At 37.6% G+C, this 25,865-nt stretch overlaps 1 protein-coding gene across 3 annotated transcripts in view; it reads left to right on the top strand.

Annotated features, from left to right (window-relative positions):
* LOC106057416 (frizzled-5-like) overlaps positions 1-25,865 on the top strand; it is a 253,179-nt gene that overhangs the window by 184,618 nt on the left and 42,696 nt on the right. For 2 of the 3 annotated variants that reach the window (XM_056013416.1, XM_056013414.1), the window contains one exon: positions 9,826-9,899. The gene's annotated coding sequence lies outside the window, so the exon portion shown is untranslated. Of the gene's footprint in view, positions 1-9,825; positions 9,900-23,294; positions 24,643-25,865 lie in introns of those variants that run through there. The other variant, XM_056013415.1, reaches the window with a different exon arrangement.

The following is a 25,865-nucleotide window of genomic DNA, read 5'->3' as shown; positions in this document are numbered from 1 at the left end:
TAAGAGGAAAAAAAAATCTAACTCTGCTTTTGTCGTGCTAAGGTCGCCCAAATAATTACAATGGAAAGTTCAAATTTATAGATACATCCCCGAAGATCGCATTCCCCCGTCCTTGCAGCCTAAGACGAACATACGAAATGCCCTAAAACAACCCATTCACTCACGCACCCCCACCCCTCCTCTTTCTCCCATCTCCATCCTTAAAAAAAAAAAAAAAGGAAGAAAGAGAAAACGAAACTTGAAACGGCTGACATCTTTACAACATCCACTTCCTGTGCGTTCTGGGCTTTCCCGATTCAACAGTTTCGTAAACTCTAATAGATGGCTCTCGGAGTCAGGGCTAACGTTACGGGGAATTATAATTGCCACGCTCGTAAAGCGATCACTAGGTCCCGTTTGGCAAACGGTTTTAGAGGGACTCGAGGCAGTTCCGCAGTAATGAGTTGGGCAGGACCGGCCTCGTGCTTCGCTGTCCCGGGAAGCATTTGATTATATCTTGTGTAGAATTTAAGTTGACCTCCGACCTTCGTAAATTTTAGACTTTTCCCGCTTTGGCATTGTGAATAGAGACTTGATTAAAACGACGAGAAAGGAACACGAGCTTATAAGACCGGTCTGACAGAGTAGGCGCCCCCCTCCCCCCCCCTCCCCCCCCCCCTCCCCCACTGTCCTGTCGTACCGGACAAATGTTACTGATTGAGCCCATGGAAGGGAGGTGTGTCAGTGCGGATGTATGTCTCTGAATTTACGTACGTTGGCAAGTAACCCATACCCCCACTTTTTTTTAAATGTATGAGATAGATAAGACATTTCTAGATATGCGGGGGAAAGATGCCAAATTTAAAATGTGAAAAAAGGCCCATATTTAAAATGTGAAAAAAAAGGCCAAATTTAAAATGTAAAAAAAGGCCAAATTTAAAATGTGAAAAAAGGCCAAATTTAAAATGTAAAAAAAAGACCAAATTTAAAATGTGAAACTATGCCAAATTTAAAATGTGAAAAAAGGCTAAATTAAAAATGTGAAAAAATGCCAATTTTAAAATGTGAAGAAAGGCCAAATTTGAAATGTGAAAAAAAGTCCAAATTTAAAAGGTAAAAAAAATGCCAAATTTAAAAGGTAAAAAAAAAAAGCCAAATTTAAAATGTGTACTTGTGCGTGTGCTTTCATGGCGTGAGTACAGAAATACAGAGAGACCTCTTTAAAAAATGTTCTGATGTACTTTAGACCTCGGAAGTGGAGGTTCCTTTCCGTTATCATGGCCTGGTGTAGTTCAAGAAAGCAGACTGTCAGGTACAAGTAGCATTTGCATAGGAGAAAAACAGACTATTTGTAGATTCTTCAAATTGTCTCCCTCTATTCTGCCCATTGCTGGACATCATTCTTGGAATGTAGAGCTCCCTCTATTATGCTTGCCCTCTAGGTAGTATCTTTTTTTTATTTTTTTTTTATGATATTCCAGATTTTGATGTTGCTCTTGCGAAGGTTTCTCTCTCTCTCTGTCTCTGTCTGTCTGTCTGTCTGTCTCATTCTCTCTGGATGTCTTTTGGTGCGGACATTTGCCCTCCATGTAGGACTTTTTTTTTCTCATTTCTACCAGAATTTGATGTTGATGTCACTCTTGTGTCAATTTCTCTGTCTGTCTGTCTGTCTCTCTCTCTCTCTCTCTCTCTGGATAAGTCTTCGGTGCGGATATTTGCATTCCTTTTACTTGTCTCTGTAGCGATTGCCTGTATGCTTTTGGTCTGTCGGTCGGTCTGTCTTTTTATTGTGCTGCCTTTCTATTCTTCATTTATTGGTCTGTCTTGTCTGTTTGCCAACTACCTACTTGCATGTCAGTGTCTTCGTGTGTCTCTTTCTCTGTATGTCTGTTTCTAGGTGTGTCTCTTTCTGTGTGGTGGTGGTCCTGTTAGAGATGATGGTCTTCGACCTGTCAGCTTCCAGATGACTCTGACTTTTACTGACATGCGTCATAAACCTTCCAGCTCGAGGTCCATCCTCTCCCTGGTCTTTGACTAATGTTGATTTGTTGTTTGGTGTTTCTGTAGCTAGTGGTTTTTCTACAGGGTAGGGTAGCTAGCCCTACGACAAGCCTCCTCTTTTCTCAGCCGGACTTGGGACTGTCACATGGCGGAGTTTTCTTTCTGTGTACATGTCTCTTTCTCTGTGTCACAGTTTCTGTGTGTCGCTGTCTGAGTGTCTTTTTCTCTGTGTCGCGATGTCTCTATATGTGCCCAAGTGTATCTCTATCAATCCTGAAAATTCAAAACTATAAAATTTCTCATTCTTCACCGAAAATCGGAACATTTTAAAAGTCTCCGGCAAATATTACTTTATTGAAGTATCTTTTTACAATACAGATAAGACAATGTTCAATATAAGTCGTTCCTTGGGTTGATGATCTAATGAGACAAAAATATGTCCTTGATCTTGTACACTGTGGGAAAAGTCGTATGAGCAACTTTTTGGACATAGTTAAAGGTTAGGATTAGGGTGAGTTAAAGTTAGGATTAGGGTGAGTTAAAGTTAGGATTAGGCATTGGCTTCATGCTTTAATTAAATGAACGGAACTATTTTGTTTCCATGCCAACTAAAAACTTTTACTCGAAGAGCGAAACTTGGATAGGGATTTGTACCTTCAAATATATTTTTTTAAAATAACATTTAAAAATATTTTTTTAATATTTATATTTATTAAGGCTGATATTTTATTCTGTCTGATTTTGCTTTTACATATTTATTTTCTAAAGTGTCTTTAATTAATATTGAAATGGCCAGAGAAGATTAATTAATATTGAAGACCTTCTCTGTCTCTTTCTCAAATTTTCTTCTGCTCTTTGTGTTTCTCTCCAAACTTCTCTCTTCCTCTCTCTCTCTCTCTCTCTATCTCTCTCTCTCTCTCTCTCTCTCTCCGCTTTTCTCCCTAAGTCTATCACTCGATCTATCACAAAAACTGTAAATTCTTCCACATTTGACCAGGGGCAGATATTCCAGTTAAAAGGTCTTTTTTTTAGGTCCACATCATCGTTAGATCATTATAAAGATCTCCTATTCCATAGGCTCTTAATCAGGGGCGTATTGTCCCACCGTCTTCCCTCCCCCCCCCTTCTTAGTTGTATTCTTTTTGTGTAGCACTCTCTACTTTCTCTTTCTCTCTTTCTCTCTCTCTCTCTCTCTGTTTCTCTCTTCTCGCATTGTGTGCCAGCTTCTTTATTTTCTCAGGGCCCTCCCAGTCACTCGGTCAATCTGTCCATCGGATGGCTATTGTTATATCCAGGCCTGCACGACGTACAAGTGGCTCTTCAGATGCCCCCGTTACGATGATGGGGGGAGAAGAGAGGACGTTGGTTGGAGACAAGAAGAGGGCGCCCCGCTGTTTGAAAATCTTGTCAAAAATGTCTCCTCTGCACAAACCGCCCTTCTACATGGACTTCGGGCGCCATTGTCTAAAAAAAATGTTTCAATCTTTTTTTGGACACCGGCCGGAAATTAAGTTTTTTTTGGTTTTTTTTATTCATTACCATTGATGTAAGACACTTTAATCAGTATGTAAGAGTATTCCGGTTACTAGGGACGTTCCGATTACGAAGGACGTTCCGGTTACTAGTCACATATAGGAGAAGAGATTTTGTTGGTGTTTCCCCACTCCAACACTGTCAGATTTGTTATCTTTGGGGGTAACATGGCAGAGGCGCTGTTGACACTGGTGTGTCCGCCCATGATCGTCTCTCTATATTTAGCTTTCCCTTGTCTCCGCCTTCTCAATCAGTTACTGATTGTGTCAGTGTGTGTCAGAGTGTGTGTGAGTGTTTTCGTGATGGCGAGATAGTTTAAAAGGAAGCACGTTTTCTGCGCGTGTGATGGAGTGGTCACTTTAGAGAAGTGGCACGTGACCTGTGCAGAAGTCAGAACAAGACACTGACCAATGAAGATGTCTGTTTACTATGTAGGGACTCGACGAACAATGAAGTGACAAAGACGTTGCGTCATGTTTGGGTCAGTGTTGAGCTGTAGATGTCAATTTGGAAAACTAGAGTGACCATTGCCGACGCACATTTTATGATAACTTGGGCAATGTAAAACACCTTTTTGTAAGATTTCGAACAATGCAGAGGTCATGCCATTATGCTAGTGACCTGTGCAGAGGTCACACCAATGTGCCAGTGACCAATGTTTGGCTATCCCATTTTTCCAGTGACCAATGCAGAGGTCATCCCATTTTTCCAGTGACCAATGCAGAAGCCATCTCATTGTTTCAGTGCCAATGTAAAGGTCATTCCATAGTGCAAGTGACCAATGCATAGGTCATTTCATTGTGCCAGTGAAAAATGAATAGATCATTTTATGGTGCCAATAACCAATGAAGACATCATACAATTGTGCTAGTCACCAATGCAGAGGTCATTTTATTGTGTAAGTATGAGCCAGTTAGCACATGCAGTTGTCAGAAATAGATCAGAAACTGTTGCATGTTGACGGTAATATAGGAAGTATAGTTGGTTTTTTTTTGTTGTTTTTGTTTTTTCTTGTGAACATGACCTAACCCTCTATAAAACAATGCAAGCCTGACCCTCCAATGGTTTCTTTTAGAACTACGACTGTGCAGAATGTAGGTCTATATTTATTGTTATTTACTTTGTCTTTTATTCAAAATAATTGTCTGTGCCATTTTTTAAAAAGAACCTTTTTTATGATAGACTTCTGAGAGGGGGTGGGGTGTGGCGTCTGATGACATGGAAGGAGGAAGATTGAAACAATGGTGTCCACTTAGGGGCTACTTTGTGTGTGCGTGCGTGCGCCTGTGTGTGCTGGGGAATTCTTCCTTCGTTTCAAAATGAGTGGGGAGTGGGAAATGGTCAATGGTGTGGCGATAGCATCTGGTTAAAATGGACCTTAATTGACACATCAATTATGTGCCTAATTGTGAACGAGGATGACGGGACGGAGGGGGGAGGAGCGGGAAAAGGAGGAAAGAAAAGAGAGTTGTCCCCCATTGTTTATTTAAGAAATAGAATTCGTCTGCTGGTGTGCGCATGCGCTCTGACAAAATAAAAATTGTTTTTAAAAAACGTCTTGGACGAGCAAGAGAGAGAGAGAGAGAGTGAGAGCGTGAGAGAGAAAGATAGATGGATGACGTGAAATAGAGAGGACGGAGTAACAAAATGAAGAGAAGGACTTGGAGAGAGAGAAAGATTGAAAGATGATAGATACATAGATAGATAGATAGATAGATAGATAGATAGATAGATAGATAGATAGATACATAGATAGATAGATAGATAGATAGATAGATAGATAGATAGATAGATAGATAGATAGATAGATAGATAGATACATAGATAGATAGATAGATAGATAGATAGATAGATAGATAGATAGATAGATAGATAGATTTAGAGAGAGAGAGAGAGAGAGAGTCTCATTGGACAACGGATATGTATTAAATTAGAAAAAGAAAGATATAGAAAGAGAAGGCATAGAGATAGCATGAGAGAGAGAGAGTGTGTGAGATAGAGAGAGAGAGAGAGTGAGAGAGAGAAATAGTGAGAGAGAGAGTTAGAGAGAGATAGAGATAGTGAGAGAGAGTGTGAGATACAGAGAGAGTGAGAGAGAGAAATAGTGAGAGAGAGAGTAAGAGAGAGATAGAGATAGTGAGAGAGATAATGAGAGAGATAATAAGAGAGAGAGAGAGATAGTGAGATAGAGAGAGAGAGAGTGAGAGAGAGAAATAGTGAGAGAGAGAGTAAGAGGGAGATAGAGATAGTGAGAGAGAGTGAGAGACAGAGAGTAAGGGAGAGATAGAGATAGTGAGAGAGAGATAATGAGAGAGATAATAAGAGAGAGAGAGATAGTGAGATAGAGAGAGAGTGAGAGACGGAGCGTAAGAGAGAGATAGAGATAGTGAGAGAGAGATAATGAGAGAGATAATAAGAGAGAGAGAGATAGTGAGAGCGAGATAGTGAGATAGAGAGAGAGTGAGAGAGAGAAATAGTGAGAGAGAGAGAGTAAGAGAGAGATAGAGATAGTGAGAGAGAGATAATGAGAGAGATAATAAGAGAGAGAGAGATAGTGAGAGAGAGATAGTGAGAGAGAGATAGTGAGAGAGAGAGAGAGAGAGAGAGAGAGAAAAGAGAGAAATAAATAAATAAATCCTGACAGAGATCAAAAGAGAACTATAGATAAAGATTAGGTGTCAAAAGAGATAACTGGAAAGAGAACGATATATTAGGTGTAAAAAGCTGTAAAAGAAAGAAAAGAAAGAACACAATTTAGTAAGTGTTTATATTTTAGTTTGGGACGCGGTGCCTGGGTGTCTCGGGTTTCAACTCCCTTTGAAGACTGGAATTTTAAATTTCGGGTTTAATTTTTAGGAAACCTCTGCGTCCACCTAACGGTAACGGGTACCTGACATCAGTTGGGAAAAATTAAACGCGGTTGGTCATTGTGCTGGTCACATGCCACCCATGTTAGCCGTGTATCAAAGAAACGGATGACCTTTACTACATCATTAGCCCCATACAACTCAAGGCCTGAAATGGTCATTTCACTTTACTATTTAAATTTTAGTTACTCCACAACTGCATAGTCTGCATCGCTTTCTAAATACTTTAGGATGTAGTTAATTCTTAACCCCTCTTAATTACAGTCATAGTCACCTGACCTGCTCACACTATGACATCCAGCAATATTCCTCTGGGAATTATATTTGGTTTAAAATTGATTAACTCTTTCTCTCCGTAATTATAGTATTATTCATTTTGCTCATTTGTATTTCACTATCCTGTTATGATTTAACTCCAATAACTTTTTTTGTTTGTGGTCAGAAAATGTTATAGTTGGTATCGAATTATAGGAGAATGCTTGCTCTTTTTACACAACACAAGTTAAAGTTTATACATCCAGAATCAATTTAGATACATGGGGTCAATCAACGTTGGCATCGTCAATTAGGAGAGAAAGAGTTAAATCAAAATCATATAGATCGCCTTTTTGCAAATACTATATTTTATCTTTATAAACTCCTCTCTAAGCTATATAGTACTGAGTGCCATACATAGCACGGGTGCCTTGCTACATAATAATGACACCAGCAGGAGGGAACCTTTGGTCACTATAGTGGTGAAGTGGAAGGGCGGTTTTTTTTTCGACGACCGTTCAGTAAATGACTGACCTATTCAAGGGATTCCCCCCCCCCCTTCCTTGTTTCTTTCCCCTGTTCTTTACTAAAAGCTTAGTTGATTTTTGAACAGAGGGACTCGAGGTCTGCTTCAGTGGCGCTTTTGTGGGTCCCCTCCGAGGGGGCCCTCTACTTGACTGGGAGGCCCTATTGTTATGTTTCCATGTGCTCGTTCAGTGGTCCTCTCTTAGTTCTGAGCTCAACGACCTTGACATTTTTAATGTGGCATTTTTGTTAAAGTCTCAAGCATGAACGAGTCTAAGGCTGTCACATTTTGACCTTTTTAAAAAAAAACAAAAAAAAAACAACTAAATTATAATATTACATTTATCACCATTGGTACATTTTGGTCAGAAGAAGAAATATGTATTTTATAAGTTTTACGATATTTTTTTTTTCAATCAGCTTTGCTCTATTTAATCAGGTTCTAATCGCCTTTGCTTATACCATAAAATATTTTTTTAAATCTATAGTTGGCAACAGTGCTCTTTCAATATGGCGTCTTTGACGTTATTTATTTTGTCTATTTATTTCAAACTTTCTCACAATCTTCCCTTTTGTTTTGTTTTGTTTTTTATTTTCTATTAGATTGGATTTAGATGTATGTAAAACGTAGCTAATGATCCTTTCACGTTATTTCTCTTTCGCTACGAAAATAAAATTAGGTTTGCGAAAATGGGTTTACCCGAAGTCGATACATTCTTATCTATTAAAAACGAAAAGAGCGATAGCTTTGTTAAATGAATGGGATTATAAAGTGAACAATTAAACGAAATTATATTTAGTACGCGATTCATGAATGAATATAGATCTAGGCCTATCTCAACTCGGCTTCGCAGCTTTCGTAAGTGAATGTAGCTTTAGAAAACCAAATTTGAATGTTTATTTGATCAAAATATGAAATGAATGGACTTTAATTAATATGTTTATGTGTTATAAAGTATAAAAATATCCGTGCGAAGAGAAGTTTTATCATCTTAGAGTTGAATTAGAGTTTTAGATCTAGGGATGGGATTATAAAGTAAACAATTAAACGAATTAATATTTAGTACGCGATTCATTACGGAATTGTCTAATGAAAGAATGTTCGTCAGGAAATCTGTAATCACAGATATAAGGAACTAATTAATGTAAAAAATGCTTTTGAAACACAAAATTGAAGGTTAATTTTATTATATAATGAAATTAATGGATCTTCTTTTGTATTTTCATGTGTCAAAGTAAAAAACTATCTGCGCAAAGTGTATTTCTTAAAATTAGATCTAGGTCTAAATCCTTTCTATCTTTTCTCATGTCAACATTGTAGACATGGCCTAGATCCATAAAATACTATAGCTGTAATAGAGTCGGACAACTTTATTTTTTTTGAGGGTCTTAAGTTTGTTTTAGGGCTACAATACATACACTACGGTCTAAGTTGGTACCCAAGGAACATTCCTGCCTAGTTTTATCAAGATTGGTCAAGCGGTTTTGATGTCTATAAGTAACATACATCCATACATACATACATACATACCCCTCACATTCTACTTTATAATATAGATTATATTTTATATTTTTTTCTACGTTTTTGGCTGGCTTAGCTTATATCGTCCCGGCATTTTCCCATATCGTTTACTCTTTTGTTTTCTGTGAGCAGTATATTTTTGAGTTTTAAATTTTTGTATTTACAGAATAAAAAATACGATTTTAAAAATCGAAATGTAAACAAAGAGGAGATAACTTATTTAAAACATATCATGGGAATTCCCATTAGCACAACTGTAGTTATTGTGGTCAAGAACAAAAGCCAGGAACTACAATTTGTAAGGCGCAAAACAAATAAAACAAACTTACTCTCTTGATTTAATTATTGTATTTAATTTGTCGTCAACGCCTCTGAGGCTTACATTTGAATTAACGCTTTTTGTCGTGAACGCCTCTAAGGCTTCGCATTAGCCTACATCCTTATACTTTGACGTCTGAGGCTTCCGTAATTTATTTCCAGCCTTCTTTGTTTTGTTTGTACACAATCACGTTTCGAAAAATTAAAAGGGATATCACCAGGGCCGGATTAAAGCAAGTGGCAGCCCTGGGGCAGGATTTTTGTGTAGGGCCCTACACTTTTTTTGAAGGCTTTAATTATAATCCACATTTTAATAATAATTAATTAGAAGCATGCCATAATTTAATCTGACTAATCTTAGAGTATGTCTATGTAGCAAGAAGACAGGCTACACGATAACGAAACAGGACCCTAGTAGTGTCAGAGAAAATGAAAATTAATTAATTTTTATAATAATAAAATCCACCTATTTCTTGTTCTTCCTCTATTTCTTTATGTGGATATGATATAAGAATACGCTAGTCTGATAAAACATTTCAACATTTCCCGAAGGCCACCACACCGGAAACATTGGACTACTATTCGCTATTGAGCTAACTAGACACTGAAGACTTCCTTGTTTTTCGCCTGGGAATAGCCCCAAACGCTTTAATTGTGACATCATTTAAATGGCCAATTCCAGTTTTAAATGAACTTTCATCATTATGGCATTCTCACTGGGGGATCATTTCATTTGTCACATTTCAATCGTTAATGACATTTGACATTTACCTTTCTCCACCATTCGGTGACATTACCCCTTTTTTCATCTTATTTTATTTTCAGTTGTCTTCTCCTGAGACTCTGCGTGTCTATTATCTGCCCCTGAATCAATTTGGATACGGACCGAGCATTTAGCGGTAAAGAAGTTTTATTTACTGTTTATGTTTACAAGCCACTTATCCCTTAAAGGCACGTGGGTCACTTACTGGACTGTGGTCAAAATTCAACGAAAAAAACAACAGAAACTAAGAAACTACCAGGTGTTGCGTTATGGTGTGAATTGTTTCAATGACCGTTAGTCTAATCTATTGACCATGCCCCCATCTCCCTCCCTCCCCCCCCCCTTCTCTCTATGACTCTTCAAGCTTGTCAACAAGTTCGCACCAAAAGCGTGAAAAATGTACCCCCATAGACTGAACTGCCAGCAGATGGTCAGCTCTAAGGGGCCTCGGGATCAACATTGACTCAACCATAATCTAACACTAACTATACGAAATGAAACGCCCTCGTTCTCCCCCACCTCATTTTCCACGGTTTTCGGGCCAGCGCCCTGTTCATTCAGGGTCCATCTAGTATAAACAAAGGGCACCTGATGGGGCAGTGTCAACATTACCCCGTGGCGTGTGACCGATGTAGCTAAAATCCTCTCGAGAACGATCTTGCTGCTTTGCGAAAAATTCATTTAAACCATACCAAAAGTAAAATGAGAAATTATTGGATTAAGCTTGGTCTGAACAGCAAGTTATAGGGATACGGCTCTTTTGAAATTGCTATAATTGAATTTCTAGTACACATATGCCAAATAACAGAGAAGCCTACTCTTTCTTTGGTTAGGCGTATGTATTAAATTTTGAGGGGAGCAAGTTCTTTGTTGTTGTTTTTTTATTTGTGTGTGTGTATGGGGGGGGGTAATGTATGATAGAGCTACATCTATAATTGTTTCAATATTTTACCCTTTACTGCAGAAATATGTTGATAATGTGGAGGTCCCAAACCTAATAGCTTGTCAGCTTTTAAACAGAAATCAACATGAACAATATTGGCCTTTTTTTGGAAAATATATATAACGCAGACAGCACAAAATGTTTTGCTATTTAGAATACACAAAGCTGTGTTGCACAAATTAGGGACACGTTACAGGACCAGTGTGAAGTTGGATTTTCTATGGAGCTTATAAGTTTTTCTATGTAGACCTACACATGACGACAGGCAGGCATAAGAGAATCATTTGCGGCTTTCACTTACTCCGGGGCGTTTAGACAAATTATGTGGTAGGCTACTCAAGGAAAGAACATCTCCAGGCACTCGTGCTTCTGTGATCTTCCGAAAACATTCTCCTGGACCATTTTTGATTGTTCGTCTTTTTTCCTTTTAAAATCCCGTGTCGGCTCTGAATAAAATCCTGTGTCGGCTCTGAATATGCAACAACCTTATCCGCTGTTTTCACGTCCGCCTCTGTTCAAGTTTCCTATAATCTTAGTGGACTGCCGTTATCCACGGATCTACTTTGTCCAACTCGTCCCCTGAGATCAGGATTACTCAACCGTAGCGGTCAACTAACTGGACGGGCTGAAGATGGAGACTGGGCGAGAGCGGGGATGATTAAACACCCAGCAAAATTACTGGACATTGTCCACTCTCCACAGCGTAATGATGAGGGAGACAGGAGCGTATGATGTAACACACTAAAGACATCATCATCTGGTCAGCTCGCGGATGGCCTCTATGGCTATAATCTTAAATCCCAAAGAAAAGTCGGGCATTTCGGTAACAGTTGGAGACTTACCTGTAAACTGACCACCGTAAATCACTGTAAATGGTTTACATACTTGAACGTACATTACTTACTAGCTTTTACCTTAAATGTTTGTCCAGTTCGCCCATTGATGCATTATGGAAAGACTCCATTACGTTAATTTTTTATTTAGTTACAGACGTTCCTTCACGATCGAGTTCAACAAAAACATTTTTATAAAAATCAAATTTGAAATTTCATTTTTTTTCTATCAAATAGTTCATTATAAAGGAGGGGGGGGGGGTTTCCAACAGAGTAAAATATGTATTATGAAAGAAAAGGAGAGTCCAGTCCAGTGGTCAAAATAAAATCTGTAATGTTTGAATATGTGTACATATATAGCAATGAAGTGTTCACCTGAGCAGTAAAAGAAGAATTGGTTCTATGTATGTCAATCTTTACAGAACTTTTAGAACATTAAGTTTTACTTCGAATTGGAATCCTCTCTTATTATGTTACTGGGTTACTAGGTTACTGTTGAATGAGGTAGTTTTTTTTTTAATATGGTCTATGAAAATTTATTCAACTGCTAACAATTGCAATACCAAGATAAAATTATAAATAAGAAAAAATTCATAGTTAACTTATGATATCAAATGAATTACTTAATATTACTGCACTTCGCTTATTATTTCCATATCTTATACAATTTGACATGTCCGTTAAATGTTGAGGTTTTCTTTGAACTACTAGGTGTCAATGCAATGTTTGAAATGTGATTCTGTTTATAGTCTCTGTAGTTAAACTCAGAATGGAGTCAAACTTTAGTGAATGTTAAACATTTTCAGCCTTTGTATTCCTTTGTATGAGTACACTATGATGATATACATAGGTGAATGTTAATTAAACGAGAGTCACTTAGACATACTACATAAAGCACAACAAGAGTCATTTAAGTTACACAATTTCAATTACATGGACACTAGAGAAATATCATTCACACAATGAATAAACATACACACAAGTCATTAAATTTTATAAATTAGAAATAATAAAGAGCATAATATTTAATAATTGTTCAATGATGTTTCTTCTTAACATTCATTAAATATTTTAAACATTTAAACAGAAAAAATTAATTTAATTTTTTTTTCCAAATTGTTCATACCCAGTATGACATTGTTTTGGGGTATTTAAAAAAAACACTATTTATGACTGGATAGGGGAAAAGGCTAATAATCAGCCTACGACTCATTAAAAGCTGTGAACATTCAGTTTAATTAAAAGATAGAAACATTCACTGATTTTTATTTCATGAATGGCCAAAACAAATCCTAATCAAAATACATTACTTTTATATGTTGCTTTAATTCATTAAAATGTTCAATTTTTAACATGTACATTGACAATCAAGAATCACTGTTCAGTAAAAGCTAAGTACATTTTGCTGAGTAGTATTGATTTACTTGGAATATAGTTGCGCAATTAAAAAAATGAAATGTTGAATATTATTGTATTCCAATCATTATCACTCATAATATATATATATATATATACATATATATATATATATATATAGTTCGTCCATCGTGGTTCGATGATGACCACTTAGTCATCCAGGGGGCTGAGGGCTTTGCACTGGGGTTTTATGCCTCCTTATGTGGCTGGAGAGACCTATGTGAGCCCGGAATGTTCGGCCGCACACTGGGCAGGTTATTCCAGCTGGAGCTAGTGTCGTGGGCCTTGCTTTTCTTTTCTGGCGTTTTTCTTCTGCCAGCATTGTTCTTTTTTCCTCAGCAACCTGTGCGCCAGTTTTCACAGCGCGACGCCATGATGCTCTGTCATGTGCCTCTGTCTCCCAGGTGCCTGGGTCTATGCTGAACGCCTTCAGAGAAGCTTTGAGGGTGTCCCTGAAGCGCTTTCTTTGACCACCTTGCGAGCGCTTTTCTTCGCTTAGTTGGCCATACTTATAATATTTTGTTGTTGGGTATACATTATATTTTTTAAAGTTTGAAAACTTAGATGTTATTCAAAAATGTCTTTAAATGTTTATAAAAAAAAAAGTAAAAATACTATACAGAACAGAACTCTCCAGATTGTTAACTTTTCTTCTGATCAAAACGGTATGCCCCAACTTTCATTCCTCCAGGCTGATGAACTTCTCTGTCAATACCACGGCTGCCAATACTTTGCTCTTTCTTTAAAGTGCTGGATTCAATAACGGTGAGACTATTCTTGGGTAGCTAGTAACAACAATGCCACCTACTAGTGGTACAATACATATGATTGATACTCCTTTTGATTTTTAAAAAAAATTGGAAGGTAGGAATTTCTTATAAGCCACAACTTTGTGATAAAAAAGGGTTGTAATATTTACATAAAATTACTTTACTTTTTGACAAAATTTAATTTTGACGAATGTACCTTTTTTAACGCGAAATACTAGCAGTTAATTCAGGTCTGGTAAGTTTTATAAACTTATTCCGACTCTTCAAAAAATCTAATTCTTATTACATTTTCTCAATTGTGGAGCTCTCTTTTCCACCCCTCCCTCCCCTCCCCCCCCCCTTATTACTAACGAGATTAGATTCACAGTAATCAAAACAAGCGCACATGGAATCATATTTTATATTGACAAACGTGAAGTCAATTGTTTTCTATTTCTAGAGTCCAGATGAAATCTTTATTAGATTGATGTAAAATATAAGAATTTGTCCATAAACTGAAAACAATTTTAAGCTTAATAGACTAAATCAGTTATTGGTACACTCCATGTATTTTTTTTTATAGCGAAATTTAAATTTTTTTTTTTTTACTTTGAAAAATTAAAACGGTTACGCTAGAGCTTTCCCCCAAAGAGCTAGTAATTCTTTTCTCAGCGATATAGGTCAACATCAATTGTTAAATTTCTAGGAAAATCTTATGAACAGTTTTTTAGTCTTTACATCCGTGTCCAAGTTCCGTTTCCTCCTTCCACCCACCCTCCCGGTTCCATGAAGTTCGGACTAGAATACAAAAGCATATAGAAGAGGAGGTCTAAATAATCCCTTTAAAAGTTACAATGTATTAGACTCCTCCATTCAGTCATTAACGTAGTGACGCCGCTGCTTACACACACAATGTGGTACTTTGACCGCTTTAGCTGATGTAACACTGAATTCAGGTTCCATAATTGCTGGAATTATTACCACGTCAGTAACGACGCGAAAGAGAACAGTCCAAACCTCGGGAGGTCACGATGACATTTCCAAAGAAGAATGAGTCCGTCTTCAAAAAGAGGGCTAATATCTACTGACAATCTGACGAAGTGCCAGGGCCCTCTGTCACCCAGCACTCGCGTGTGACACCTTCTATTCCACAATCCAAACGCTAACGACTCCTGGAGACACTCCGCCGTGACCACCTCGATGCCAAGACTTTTGACCAGCGTACCCCCCGAGTTGTTTAATAATCAGAATTTTTGTCAAACGAGGGATGGGGCAAATAAGAGCTATTAGAAATGCCCCCCCCCTCCCCATTTTTTTAAAATAATGACTACTTCAGAGTTCTGCAAGCTGGCGTTGTCCATCCTTTCACACAACGTCCACTCCGATGACCACATACTGCCCTTTCCTTCACTCAATGAAAATCTCGCTATAGGTCTTGACAAGTTCTGCTGCCAGCTCTTTTATTAAATACCTTCTTGACAAATGCTTGACCACTCGAGTCCACCTGCTCATATTTCCTTTCATATTTATTGAAAATGTCTCACCTAACTTGCCCCCCCCCCCCTTTTTTTTTTTGTTTCGCGTACCGCCATGTTTGGTCAGCCAATCGTTGCAACCTTTCTTTTCTACTCTACGAATGACCATCTGTACAAACTGAATGGACTTCTAATTAGCAGCGCCAGTCCTGAAATCTAAACATATCATTAGCGATTTATGCAAATAAAAAAATAGGTCATTTTGTTTCCTATTGTAATCCAATCAAAACACGCCTTTCTGGTCAGGTGAACTGCCAACATTTTAGACTGCGCATGTCACAACTGTCCACGTCTGCTCATTACTAAATCCAAACAATGGACTCTTAACGACACTTTCCGGTATCGCTTTTTTTTTTTTTTTTTGGTTTCTCGAGACGTCAAACATACCTCTGCCGTAAAGCGACACCGCGTTCTAGACTCTGAGTGTGAGGGCTAGCTGGCGTCGAGGGCTTCCAAAGGATCATTAATTACGCCACCTTGACCACCGGACTGGACACGGCAGCTACCCCGGGTGCCTTAAAGTGTGTACATTAGGTGCGAACTTGATCTCCGGGACCACCCTCGGACACAGAAAAGTGAACAGCGTACCTTAATGATGACTTAAAAGTGACTAATTAAACACATTAGCGACAGAGTTATATGTCACGCGACATGTCATACTCGAACAAAGCTAAACTAACGATAATAATGGATTTATGCCCTTGACAAATATGGCTGCAATGCTTGACAACATTCTCGGGGCTTTCTAGTGTATAAGAAGGAAGCCTGTTCACAATAGACAATTACTAGTTTGTCGTAGAATATTTCTATGATAGAAATAAAATGTAAAAAGAGACTAACTAGAAGAGGTCGCCTTCTATTGTGAAGTGTCTTGGGAACATTAATTAACAAGGCATTCTTATTTCTCACGTTACTACCAATGTGTTAGAACTTAAATAGTTAAAAAGAAAGTTTGTCCATAATCAAAGTTATTGATTCCATTACCACACACAAGTAACTGTTACATAAGAAATAGTTTTTATGACTTCCTATGCGTATAGTGGAGCTAAATGTTATATATTTTTTATTAGCTTATGGCAATATTTCATCGCCCACTGGCTTGCGGCTTCTGCAAGACTTCCGGTGTATATATTGAAGTGAAATATTGTTTATTAGGTTGTGGCCATAGACATAAATAAATATAGACTGGCAGTAGGAAGTTATTTTTATTTGGGGGAAGTCAAATATGTTTTATGTACTATATCTATGTGAAAAAAAAATGGCGGCGATTGAGCTATAAATTCTAGGACTAACATTTCAGCCAATATATACCTTTGATCTTTAGTTTTGAAAAGTACAAAACTGCCATATTCCCAATATTTTGTCTTTGTTTCATAATCATAGACATAGGCAAATATATATAGGTTTGTGATGTGGATCTACACACTTATCTTTTCCCAAATATTTCCGATAATAATTTGTTCTTTATCGTCCAGTCTCTCTATATATATGTCTATGGTTGTGGCAAAGTATTTTGCTCATTTTGTTTTTAAATTAATATTTTTCTCTATTCTGTAAATCTCCAATTCAGGCAATAATCAATAAGGCCACGGGCAAATTTACAAAAAGATTCGGGGTAAAAAGATTCGGGGTTGTGTAAAAAAAAATGGTATCATGTCAGCCACATCTTAAGGATTATGACGTCTTTAAATTTTTAGGCAGTGTCTGTCACGTCATTGACTAAAGAAATTAGCGTTCATATTAATTTAATTATTCTGGAATACGGATTAATAATATCTAGGCTACTATAAATTACTTGAGTCAAAACATGGCGCATACGTATCAAATGTGTGAGAAATATAACCTCGCATACTTCCGGACGAAAAATATGTCACATTTTCTTTCTTTTTCCCTTTCTTTCTTTTTCCTTTTCTTTCTTTTCATTTCCATTTTTTTTCTTTTTCAACTTTACATTTTTTCTCTTTCTTTCTTTTCTTTTCTTTCTTTTCCATTTCTGAATTATCTTTCTGTTCCATTTCTTTTCTGTTCCAACTATTCTTTCATTTTCTCTATCAGTAATTTTTATCTTATTTTTTATGCCTGCTATTTAACGACCCTAGATAAAAATGCTGAGCATGGAGTCACTTTAGGGCCCCGCCCGGCAGCATCGAAAATTGCATGCTACGCTTCTGCCTTAACCACGTGCCACCCACCTGGAAGTGTCTGATATAACCGCCTTTTTTTTTCCTTGGTTCCCTTAAAGAAAAAAAAAACCTATTTATATTTAATCTCAGTGTGGGGACGTCAATCTATGCGTTAACAACAATGACCTAATTATTCTCCCCGCGACAATTAGGTGCGCGGTCATAACCATTATAATTTGTCGCCTCTGCGTCGCGGTTCAAATCTTTGTTGACACGAACTCGCGTAGCTGTCTGGCGCTCAATTCTGTTCCCCTTGCGCTGTCCTGGCCGCATATAAAAAAAAAAATAATAAACAAACATACATACAACGTCCGCGGAACGTCTTTAGGAAGAAAATATGAGAGAGGGAGAGAGAGAGAGAGGGAGAGGGAGTGAGAGAGAGTTATATGCTTTTTGTTTACGGGCTCTGAAAGCGGTGAACACAACAGCACCAGGCCAGAGGAGACTGAATAAGAAAAGGACGTTGAGGGCTGGGGCGGTAAGGAGCTTGCTTTCTATTTCATTTTCGTTAATCCTATTCTCACAACGGAGCGGGGGCTGGGGGGGGGGGGGCAGTACGCTAGAAGGAAAAGTGCCGGACTAAAATTGAAGCTTATAATAACTGAGGATTTAGCGGAACGTTATTAGAGAGCAAGGCAAACAGGGCGCGAGATTCCAGCCCTCCACCCCATTTCTTTCCTCTCATTTTCTCCCCACTATGCCTGCGACTCTTCACGCCCCCCCCCACCTCATCATTGTCGACCAGCAATGGGCCCTAAGTGGTTCGCACCCGGTGAATACTGACGTAGGTAAATATGCACGTGTACGAACAGTGGGGGGGGGGGGGCTCAGATGGGATGAGGGCGGGGCGGAGAAGGGGGGCTGAAGATAAGCGTAGGTACAAACTGGGCGCTAGGTGAGATGTTAAAACTCTTTTATTGAGTTTAATCCCCAGATCACTTTAGATTCCCCGCCCCTAATCTTTTTTCATAGCCCCTTTTTTTTCTTTTTTCTGTCCCATAATTCAACCATTTGTCTACTTTCGATTTCAAAGTGCAAATTACGCGGGGAAAAAAAAAGGTTCCAGAAAAAAAAAGGATATCGCTTATGACACTTGTTACATGGGCGTGACCACTCATTGTCGGTGCCGGAACCCACTTCTTTTCACTGTAAGACCACCTGCTCTGCCAGACTGCTGTGGGTGGCTTTTTTTTTTTTTTTGCTGGTTAAGGAAGTCTTGCTCTTGCGAATTTTTCACACGGCCAATTCGGGTTCCATTCTTCTGGTCGCAATTTCTTAGGTGATGCTGAGTTCAACGTCACGTGAACTGCGCGTGAGGCAGACACAAGTTCGATAAAGAACAGACGGGGGCCTATCGTCGAAACCACATCGATTACCAGGCTTTGAAAATAAGGACTAAAAGAAATCTTTAATTGGAGATTTAACTCGAGCTGAGTCTGCTGAACAACTAAAGGCAGCACGGAAGACTTCTCCTAGATACTTCTTCATCTACATGTCCACAAAAGACTCCATAGCGCACTGAGTTGTTACTGGAGCATGATATAAAGTAAAGTAGTTCCCCTTTTAGACCTTTGCGATCTATAGGGCAAATGATGTAACTAAAGGTCATCTGTTTCTGTGGCCAGCACAACGATCTACCACCTTTACTTTTCCCCAACTTGTGCCAGGTACTCATTACAGCTGGGTGGACTCAGAGGCGTCAAAAGATACCGAAATTAAAAATAACAGTCTTCAACAGGATTCAAACCCTGGACATCCCGGTTAGGAAGCCAAGCGCTTTATCGCTCAGCCACCGAGCATGGAAGACGAGCTAAGTAAATCAACAACTGCAATAATAATAAATAAGATAATAATATAAAAAAATGAAATAGAAAAACAAAGAAAATATGGTAACCTAAGCGTGTAGTTTAGCGGTTACGAAAGTTGTCTAAAAAAAGCAACCAAAAAAAAAACAATATACCCTGTTGTTATATCAACTGAAGAAGACTCTCGTTGCCTGTCAGAGGACGGTTCTACTGCAGACTTGCCACATCACCAGAAAATTTCTGAGTGGACACTGTTAGACACTGTAAAAAGGACTGCAATGAATATTAGCTCGTTTTTAATATAATAATAATAATAATGAATTTTGTTTCCCTTTAACGTCGCTAAATCATGACTGTCGTAATTTATATAGCTCGGAAAAATACGAATAACAAAAAAATAGAAATAAATAAATCCATCAGTTTGAACCTCAAATAAAACATATTCATCGAGTCGTGACCTTTCCTTTGGTGTATCATGGTCCTATCCTTGTTAGGTAGGTGATGTCGTATCTATGATGTTAACATTGATACATTTCGATCATTTTGAAATAGTCATCACAAAGAGTACACTTTCAAAGTCAAAACACATATTCACAACTATTTTTAGGCTAACACATAAAATAAATCATAAAAAAAAAAGCCTGAAAAGGTAAACATTTCAAAATTTGAAATTAACAAAAAAAAAGTATTTACCGAGTCACATAACATAGTAATGGTTTCTGAACTCTTGCCTGTCTTCTTGTTGTGGTGTGTGTGTGTGTGTGTGTGTTTCTATGGTGACTGTGGGAAGAGCTTAGCTATGCTGTGTGAATGATGTAAGATAAACAGCATCGTCGTCAACTATTTTGGTTTAAGACAGACGACTCTAGATTGCCAGAGTGAAAAGACGTGTTTTTGTAGGGAGTTAGATTTTGTTCAAAATACAATTTTATGTTATTACTCAAGTCTACTACAGTTATTTCATCTCATGTTGACTTTGTTTATCTTGTAATAAAAGTTTTCTTTAATTTTGTTCACAAACAAGGGATTCAAGTTCTTTTAAGTTTTACAAGTTAAGATATTATACGCTTACAGCGTTTTAGTTGTCTACCAGCTTTAGCGGTTTTTGGTGCTACAAGTCAACGACCGTCTACAACACCTCTCAACTTCATCTAGTCGGCACCTTCGAACCAGTCTTACGGCCTGGGGTCACGGAGGTCACGATCTAGTACACTGCGTAGCCAAACTCAATTTCTTGAGTTCAAATCCCGACAATAAATCAAATCCCGACAATAAATCAAATCCCGACAATAATAATAATCTGCACTTGTTTTCATACATTCTGTACCGGGGATGTATTATCAATGCTAATACTTGCTTATTGATCAGAGCTTTAATTCAAAGGCGTTGTCGATTGATAAAATTGAGCTAGAGTGAGGGAATCACTTGCTGTCCAGTATTTGATAGATTAGAAATAAAATCTGTTATTTTTTTTTTTTTTTTTTTTTATGAACTAAGATAAAACTACACATGCACTTACAAACACACACACACGCGCATTTCTAATGAGAAGAACCAATTCAAAATGCATACGTTATAAGTCATATTATCTAGTGGTCATTACTAAATATGATTTTGCATAATCAATAATTCATATCTTTTCATGTTCAATTGATCTTTCGGTTTTATGCAGCCTCCGCGCTATTTTTAGAAACTGAATGAATGAATCCAGTTGATTAGACGTCTCCACTCGAGACGTGTGCAATTCTATTAGATCGACTCATCAATCCAGACATTCCTTTAAAAAAAAAATTAACTAGTCTATTACGTTATTTGCATAGCAGACTATAAGTCAGAAAATATTGGCGCCAAAAATTGGAAAAGAAAATGGAAGAAATTTGGCGCAAGTTGCTGGGATTCGAACCTCACTAATGACATTTGTTTCCGTATTTTATGGTTCTCAAACTAGAAATAACATGCGTCCAAAGCAACCATGGAGTGTGAGAAAGAATACTCAGATTTCTACTTGAGATTCTGTTGTGATATTTTATTTATTTATTTTTTGGATCGCAAGTCTTTTGAGAGTTTGAATCCTTGCTGTGACTTGGATTTTATTTCAGAATTTTAGGTGGTTCATCTTTTTAGTACATAAAATATGTTGGGGGGGGGGGGGTGCAGAGAAGTCAACCCTATCTCTTGCACATAACATTCTCGTAAACGAAATAGGACATCCATAGACATTTTCATTTTTACATTATCCAGATTCAATAATAGAATATGCATCCTCTGTATGGGACCCTTCAACTCAAGAAAACATTAAGAAACTGGAACAGACACAAAATAGAACAGTGAGATTCATAACAAAGGAATATTCACATTTGACTAGAGTAACACCTTTAGTAAAATCACTAAATTTAGAAGGCCTTCAGGATGGAAGACTTAAAAGTAATTATACGTAAAACACTGAACCATAAACTTCAAATACAAAAACAAAATTTAATAAAATACTCAGAAAGACACAAAGATAAAGGCACATTCCTCGTTCCATATGCTAGGACAAATTTGTACAAATACTCCTTCTTCCCTAGTGCTATTAGAGCATGGAATGGGTTGCCTGAGCTAGCCAGGAAACCCAGTGACTTGGCAAATTTAGGTAATTGCTTATTATGCATGACTTAATCATCTTTTTTTGTTGTTGAAGTTACGTCTGTATTATATAAGATAAGATAAGAAGAAAAAGAAGAGAAAAATTATAGCGTTTATGTAGCGTTCCTTTATGCTTATAGCAAGAAGAGAAACCAATATGGAATAATGTGGGGGTGATGTATTAGAACCCACAGAATATCAAGTTTGTGAGATATTCAGAAATTTAAAAAAAATAAACAAATAAACAATGTAAAGGACACTATATCCTAAGTAAATATTAACATTATAGTTAATGCTAGAGCATAGAACTTTGTCTTTAAAGTGATAAAAAAAGGTATAAAAAAACTTTATCTAAGTGCTCTACTCCGGATACACAGAACGGGAACAGTGGAGTCTCAGTCCCCATAGTAAACGATGTTACCTTTATGTAAGCCTAGCCTCAAATAGCCTCAACTCTCCCGTCTATCTATCTCTAATCTACTGTCTCGCTTTGAATTCATGTCGTCATAATCTCGCGTTCAATAGCAGGTACCTAAAGTGACTTCATGGATGAAAATCCTGTTAGTAAAAAAAAATTGTCCAGTTCTGTAGCTATTTTATTTTTTTATTTCATTAAAAAAAAATTATATTGTTTTTATGTATACGTTAGTGAATAAAAAAATAAAAAAATAAAATACAAGTGTGAGATCATGTGGGGCTAGGGTTCGAATTACATAACTAACATTTGTGTCTCTTATTCTTATTATTATTATGTTAGAAACGAACGAATATTCATTCTCTTGCGCTGCTAGGATCGAGTTTCGTTAAAGAGAAACAAAATTCATCGTAGTCCCTCTATTATTATTACTAGTATTATTATTGTGTGAAAAAAAAAACTAACTAATATTCATTATTATTCTTGGGGGTTTGGCTATTGTGTAGGTATCAACTACTAGGCTATCAATACAACTTAAACAGACCCAGATTAGACATCTTCTCTAAAGTATATGAGTTATGTTATGTGGCCATTCTTGTAAATATAGTGTACAACTGTTAGCTTGACCTATCGATCACAAAGTAGTCACAAACGTTCTGTTTATATCTCCTCTCTATTCAGCGTTTTTATTGATACTTTTGATTCCTATATACAACAAGATATGATAGAAATAATTGAACATCCAGAGAATACATTACTGTCAATCGCGGGAATAATAAAACTGCAATTAAATCATTTTAAAAGAAAAAAAAAGCATAATTTTTTTTTTGCTCTTGATTACTTTCCCTTTGTCTCTCAAACTGGAACGAGGCTAGATTTCTTGTGTTATACAACAAACATTTTAAAATTTAAAAAAAAAAAATATTTAAAGAAACAATCGAATTGACACAAGGTACCTAAAGTAAGTTACACCAAAAAACGAAAGTGGCGCCCATTGTTAGAATAATTTGTTATTGTGCCGGCACCCTCCTTAGACTAAGTTCTCGCGTTTAGATAAACACGTGATCCTATATACGGAGCTCTAAAATCAACAGCCACTTCGGCAACAGACATGATATAAGCATAAGGCTACACAAGGCTACATAAGGCTACACAATTAGTCAACATATTGTTATAAGAAACTTAATAGGAGCCAAATCTGAGACTCTCTTGGCAGGGGAGATAGAAAACAAAAATTGTACAAAAAGTCTGCATTGTAAGGGTTAAAAAAAGGAGGAAGGCTTAAAGTCTCTTTTTCGTCACCCCCCTCTTCTTTTCAAAACTCTTCCGAAAGTCCCCCCTCTCTTAATTTTTCGGCAGACTTCAGCGTTCACCCCGCCTGCCCTAACAGTTTTGCACATGCTTTGTAGTACACCCCCCACCCCTCAATTTTTTTTTCTCCCTTCCCGAAGAGCGCGCGGTGAAAAGTGAAAGGGGGAGAGACTACAAACGCGATAACGAGGTGGGCGGGGCCAAGTGTCAAATCGCGACGTCCCGCTGCGTGTGATTCGATGTAATTAGCCAGGAGCCCCGGCGCTGATTGGTGGATTTTTACCGGCAAGAGGAGTGTGGCGAAGGAGAGAGAGAGAGAGAGAGAGAGAGGGAAAGAAAAGAAGAATTAACAAAAAAAAAATAAGGGGCGAAGTATTAGACGCGAGGGGAAATAACTCTGTAGAACATATATCGGAACAAAACTGCTGTAGTCGGACGGACTACTCTAGACCAAGCAGCACACGCTTTAAAAACTGTCGGCTGCTACATTTCGTGTTGTTATTTCTCCCAGGCACAAGGAAAGTACTGTGTGGACTTGATCAAAAACAAGAAAGCGGCTAGGAGAGTATCAGGCCGTGTTCTTTAATAGAGAAATTGTATCCGGTGAATTCATTCTGCAGGATTATAACCCGTGTTTGGCCGTGCCTTTATTAGCGAACGTGTTTCTTACAAGGGAGTCTATATCTCATCTTTTGTACATTTTCAAAGGCCTTGAATTATCACCTGTAAATGTAGTGTCGTGCTTAGCGACATCGAATTTACATAATTTGCGAAGAAGTGCTGAGCACAGAGGGAGAGAATAACAATTAACGCCAAAAACAAAAAGCGTTTACGACTTATAATTATTCCCTCTCTCCCCCCTCCTCTTGTTTATGTATCGATGGACGAGTACCCCCATGTTGACATTTTGTTTTTCGACAAGTTGGCGGTGTAATTTTACAAGTGGCATCGTCCTGACATTTCTTGAGTAGTGTGGATACAGGCATACTGTGCTGTGGATTAGTTTTTTTACTTAGGCCTAATTGGATACTAATTTCTTTCTTGGATATTGGATTTACATATTCGTAAGTAGCCTACATTTGTGATTTAACATTAATTCAGAACTTAGATCTATACATCCATTTTATTTAAGGCACAACCGTATATTAGATCTATATACTACAACGATCTACCTCACACTTCAGTAGATATAGTTATAGACAATCTATTTAACGGTTAACTAGAACATTGTAAGACGTTTAAGAGATCATTTGATATGATCCTGGAAATATGTCAATCCAGAGCTATCTGTCATTTTTCTAGGTAACAAACAATATTCGCGCGGTCTAATCTCTCCTTTTATAATTCTTAACGTTCCAGACGACATTTCTTGATAGGAGAGTAATGTCCCTTGACACATTCAAAATCTCGCGTGTAATTCTAGCCGTGCAAGTTGATAGACTAGTTGGCCCATTCATATTATGTAGAGTTACTTTTTTTTTCCCCTTTGGCTTATTTAGGCTTTTATATTCCAGATTAACCTTCATGTATTCAATAAGCTTATTCAATTACAGTGTATATATTGTCATTGTGATCTATAAATATTTCAAACTATGAAACACAATCAGTATAATGTATTTAGATAATATGTCTATATCTTCATAAGAGACGAATCATTATTCATGGTCATATATTTTTGTTTTCTCTATCTTTCTGTTCAGTCTTTAGAAGGGTCCCACAAGCGGTATCAAGTAACTCTTTCAGACCTTTGCGATCTATAGGGCAGATGATGTTAAGGTCATCTGTTTCTGTGGTCCACGGTTAACGAGGTTGTCTTGTGGCCAGCACAACGACCAACCGCCTTTACCTTCCCCAACTAAGGTCAGGTACCCATTTTGCTGGATGGACTTAATAGTCTTCTCATGGATTTGAACCCGGGACCTCTTGGTGAGGAAACCAAGCGCCTTACCACTCAGCCACCACTCCACTGTGTTTCTTGAACAGAAGGGCCGTCTTAGAAAGTCTTAAGTGAGGCACTGTTGATAAACCTTTCTTTGGTTCAACCCTTGCGTCTTATCGTTAAGCTTACGTTTTCGGTTCTAGATTTAGATACTTGAGAATTCAATAATAACATTATCGATCGATACATTAAGTTCCATGTTTACGTCGATGTCCATCGAAGTCAAGGGTGTAGAGTGGCTAAGACAATGATAAACCTCTCGATCCATGGGACAAATGATGTAAAGCCCATCTGTTTCTGTGACCCACGGTTAACCCGGGTCCTTCGGTTTGGAAGCCAAGCTATTTG

This window comes from Biomphalaria glabrata, chromosome 16 (assembly GCF_947242115.1).
Source record: "Biomphalaria glabrata chromosome 16, xgBioGlab47.1, whole genome shotgun sequence".
Classification (NCBI taxonomy): Eukaryota; Metazoa; Mollusca; class Gastropoda; family Planorbidae; genus Biomphalaria; species Biomphalaria glabrata.
This window is presented reverse-complemented; position numbering and strand designations above follow the sequence as displayed.